Raw genomic sequence first — 5,078 nt, 5'->3', positions numbered from 1 at the left:
TTTCAACTCCATCATGGTGGTGGTGGACCATCTCTGAATACGCTACCTTTATCTCAGCTTCCAAAGAGTGTCATGCAAAGAAGACAACATAATTGTTCGTTAAGCATGTAGTGAAGCATTGGGATGTACCAAAAAACATTGTGAGCGATCGTGATGCTCATTTCACAGGCAAATTCTAGGGTGAAGTATTTTGGCTACTTGACTCCGATCTGTAATTTTTAATAAGTTTTCACCCACAAACCAATGGACAGACGGAGCACATCAATAGACTATTGAAGCAATAGCTTCGGCACTTTGTTAACACCAATAAGAATGATTGGGTAAAGATCCTGAACGTGGACCAATTCTGCTACAATCTTTAAAAGAGTGAGTCTTGAAGCCATAACCTGTTCAAGATAGTCAAGGGATAACAACCACTGACCCCACATACTCTAGCCGCGCAGGAGAAAGGAAGGCCATCATTTGCCTATCAGTTTGTTCGAGATTGACATGAGCAGACCGAGCTGACGAAGTCTTTTCTACACAAAGCGGCCAAAAGGATGAAAAAGTGAGTGGACAAGCATCGTCGTCCTGCTGAGTTTCGTGTTGGGGACCAAGTGTTGGTGAAACTCTACCCAGATTGTACATGCATCTTTCGTGGATGGCATCGCAGACTAATCAAGAAGTACGATGGACCATTCACCATCACCAAGAAAGTGGGCAACCTAAAGAACAAGCTGGACCTGCCCCCAAACTTTAAGGTGCACCCAATGCTCCACGTGTGCAACTTGAAACCGTTCTATGTGGACAAGGGAGAATCCAAAATGTAATGTGCCACAACACGCTCCTATCCTGTAGAGGGCCCCGACATCATAATTGACCGAGAAGCGTCTCAGCAAGATCTTTTGCCATAAGGTCAATTACTTGGGTAAAGCAAAGAAGTATATGGTACAGTGGGACGAAACAACGAAACCGACGTGGGAGCCAGTATTCCAGATGAAGAGTCACTATCCGGTCGAAGTCAGGGCCTACCACGAAGCAAATGGCATCGAGAGCGGCACATGACTTAGGGGAGAGCTTGTTCCCCTGTCGCCTACTTTGTACAATTGTATCTAGAGTCTATTTTTCTTTGGTTGAGTCTTGATGTAAAGTGCTGAGTCACTTGTAACTTTCTCTGGGCCACCCATGTACTTTGGTTCAGATTGATAAATACCCTCGGGCAAAAATGTGAATGAACGCAAATGCGAAGAACTTTCTTTTATTCACCATCGTTGTGATTGCTTTTAAATAATTATGATTTTCTCTCTCTATATTCTCTCACTCTCAGCAATGGCAAGTGAGCGATCAAAAGGCTTGCGGTGGTAAGGATGGACCGTCATGCCGCCCTGGCCTATTGAAGAAGTAGGCCCATGACAAGTTACATCAATTGATAATTTGTTGGCATTAATAGATCTCTTGTGTTTCCAAGTTTCTTTGGCATAATCAGCAAATTAACAAGGGAAACCAAAGGATAATCAGTGTAATTAACAGAAGCATATATAGGCATTGTGAATTATCATAAACGGTTAAAGGAAGCACAGTTGCGACGAATCTCACCATTGCTTCCCGTCTTCACCCCAATGTTTGCCAACTTCACCATGGCTGTTGTGAAGTAATCAAAGAAGAGTTGCTGATCATTAGCCAAGGCATCAACCAAACTTCTTGTCTTGGCATCCCCATACAACCTCTGATCTGTTGCAAGTAATCCTTGCCCCTTCTGGATGTTCTTATAGTAAGCATTGTAAAAAATCCTTGGTGTCGCTATGTCGTTGAAGGCGACGACGGTTGGGTCTAGGCCTGTTTGTGGGCATGGGCTCCTCAGGCTCATTGCATAGGCTTGGTCCATTGTGGGGTCTATATCATATGTCTTGTTGAAGGAGTATATCCTAGACATGAACTCTATGCAATGTGATAAGCCAATGGTGTGGGCCCCGGATAATGCCACCATGTCTTGCACAGACAGGTCTTTAGAGTTGAAGATGGAGATGATTTGGGGGATGGTCTGGTTCGCTAAGGGAAGGGCCACTCTAGATGCTTTGAACACTAAGCCATCTCTGCGACCTTTGTATACTTCCCATCTAGGCCCCCCACCTACATGCACGTTTCTCTATCAGTTTTGAACCATGATGACCATTTCATCTAATTTAGCATCACTAAAATCATAACAGTGAAAAATCAACAAATTGGCCTTCACACACTGACATTATTAATGCAGCATATCAACAAAAGGTAATAATTAATTAGTACTAGAAAACATAATAAAATAAAAGAACAATTTGAAATTTGTTAAATTAGAAAAAGACGATGTTCAACCATTTTTTAATTGACATCAAATAATTTAACAAATCAGTGGCAGTTGGGCACTACTAAGATGCAACCTACCCTACCTATGCTAGCAACAGCATCTCAAAATAATGTTTTAGTTTGAAAGAGGTATGTTTTGTCCCTGTGCTCTACCCTATTTGCTTTCTTTGTAGGGAAAGAGGGAAGTATAGCCTCTATATTGATCTTATCAAAGTTAAAAAGTTTAAAGATGATGAGGCATAACACGAGTATGAGATTAACCACTTTTAACGCTCAAGCGTGAGGACATATGTATGTGCCTTGTGAGGGAGGATAAGGTGCAATGTGATTGCACACTTTTAGTGTCCCTTAGCGGCACCAGATCGCCTTCCATCATTTCTTGAGCCCCACAACCGACAGCACCCCCATATCCCCAAGATGGAGGGTGATCGGGTGCAGCAGCACACTAAAAAGTATGCAATCACATTGCACCTGTTCTTTTTTTCTGAGAGAGGGGATCAGGTACAACAGTGGTTCACGATGTTAATATAAAACAACAATAGGACCCACAACACAGGACAGGGGAAGCAGATCAGGTCATGCTGAACATGAGCGTTTTTGCTCATGCTGACATGGTGGCCGTCTGTTTGTATTTTGGATGAATGCCACGTGGTTTTGTTGACTTTTGAGCTTTTTAAAATGCCAATCGGATGGCCACGATGCGGGCATGAGCAAAAACGATCATGTTCAGCATGACCTGGTCTGCTTCCCAGGACAGGTGTCTTTTCTGTGTTGGTCGCTTTATGTAAAACGTTTTCCCTGTCTCACCTTGTGAGCACACACAAGCATCCCTAGAGTTTGAACGCCTCATCACCAGATATTCACAAGCCAAGAAAAATTCGACAGTATCATGAGATTTTCAACATTTTGCCTATTTTAAATATATCGATTGTGTTGATTGTTGTGATTTTTTTTTAATATTTTAGCATGCTTTTATTATTCTATTATATTTTTAAGTATAATTTTGCTGATATATGTTTTTTTTTTTTTGAGAAAAGCAAATATTTCCTTGATGAGAAAACCGAAGAATAAAATTTGTGACTATGCTGATGATTAGAGTGGCCACCCGGGTTGGTCTTACCCAACCTGATCCCATACCAATTTATAACAATCGGACTCGGACCACCAAAGCAGGTCCGACATGCTAATATATGAGGTCAAAGCAGTAGGGTCTGGATATCATTGGACCAAGACCTGGCTTCAGCAATTACAAACCAGAACCAGATCCAAATCTAGATCATACTCATTTCTATATAAAAACTAGTTGTCTTTGGAAACTATGGGTTTTACCCAATTAGGTAATAATGGCCTAAGCCGGATCCAGTCAGACTTAATACCCATGCCCTCATATTATGTCCGGTTACGGATCTAGCTGAGTCCAACCCGTTGACGTGCCCCATTTCCCTGTTGCCTAAGATCAAGTATAGTATCTGTTCTTACCAGTTTAACGATACTAGCTTATATATGCACACATGCATGTGTGTGTGTGGCGCAGTCATACATATTGTTGTATTTCTAAACTTATTGTGATCTTATCGTGATAAGTTCGCAATGTGTAAAAACCATGAAATAATACTCTAAATTTAATTGGTTGTATATCACAGATTTATCTGATTTTGACCTTTTATGCTTCTTCTTCTTCTTTTTTGGAGGTTTATCCTTCTAATTTTTACATTTTTTCTTGCTTCGTATATTTTAATTTTAATAAATTACCAAAATTATATCCGAACATTTTTCTTCCCAAAAAAAAGAATCCCAAGAACAAGATTTGTGAGTATTTTGTATGATTTGTGTGTGTGTGTGGGCCGCATGTGCGCATGCACTTGATATGGGTAGGGTAGGGATGAGCTAACATGCTACTGGAAACGAAAGGGTGGTGTATGTTCCCCCCCCCCCGATGATTCACTGAATCCCACGTCTGTGTTCGGGGCTTTGAATGAGCACCACGTATACAAGCACATGGGGCTCGTATTCCCGTGTATGTTGACATAACTTTGCATCGGACTCTGGTGTTGTTGCAAAGACTTAAGTACCCTTTCTTGCTATTCTTCTCATAAAGTGATGGTTTGAGAAAATGACAAAAATGCCCTTCATTCAAAAAAAAAAAAAAACAAACAGTTCAAAAAAAGGACAAACATGTCCTCCATCTAGAAAGTCGAGGATGATGTTGACTCTTCAAAGTCTTCTTCTTCTTTCTCCGTTCAAAAAAAGGACAAACATGTCCTCTATCCAGAAAGTCGAGAATGATGTTGACTCTTCAAAGTCTTCTTCTTCTTTCTCCGTAAAACACTGTAAAACCCTCTCTCTCTCTCTCTAGAGAAGAAATCAAGGGAGGCAAAAAGTTCTCCCTGGAGAAGGCCATGAACATCAACCCTCTCACTCTCTCTCCCTTCTCTCTCTACTTCTGTGCACATCCAACAGACGATCCTACATTGCTCCATCAAACACCAACTGACCTGCACACTGACTATAGCATCGTTCAACTTGAAGGGTTGTGGAGTTTGATTCAGAGTTTTTGCCCTTACAGGAGAAGGGTTTGGGGGCTCCTCCCAACGTGGGTAGCATCGTTCAACTTGATTCGTTATGGAGCCTGATTTAGAGTTTTTGCCCTTACAGGAGGGGGGTCTGGGGGCCTTCCAACAGCGATTTGTAGTGTTATCGGGCTTTCCTACAACGATTTGTAGTATTTTCGGGTCTCCAACGAGCCCCACAACGAT

At 41.6% G+C, this 5,078-nt stretch overlaps 1 pseudogene; it reads left to right on the top strand.

Moving 5' to 3' along the window:
• Window positions 1-3,756: 3,756 nt before the first annotated feature.
• LOC149832422 (U2 spliceosomal RNA) lies at window positions 3,757-3,963 on the top strand (annotated as a pseudogene).
• The last annotated feature ends 1,115 nt before the right edge of the window (window positions 3,964-5,078 follow it).

The sequence above is a fragment of the Nuphar pumila genome, chromosome 7 (genome assembly GCF_984573655.1).
Source record: "Nuphar pumila chromosome 7, dmNupPumi1.hap1.1, whole genome shotgun sequence".
NCBI classification, from domain to species: domain Eukaryota; kingdom Viridiplantae; phylum Streptophyta; class Magnoliopsida; order Nymphaeales; family Nymphaeaceae; genus Nuphar; species Nuphar pumila.
The sequence above is the reverse complement of the archived record's forward strand: the minus strand, read 5'-3'. Positions and strand labels throughout refer to the sequence as shown.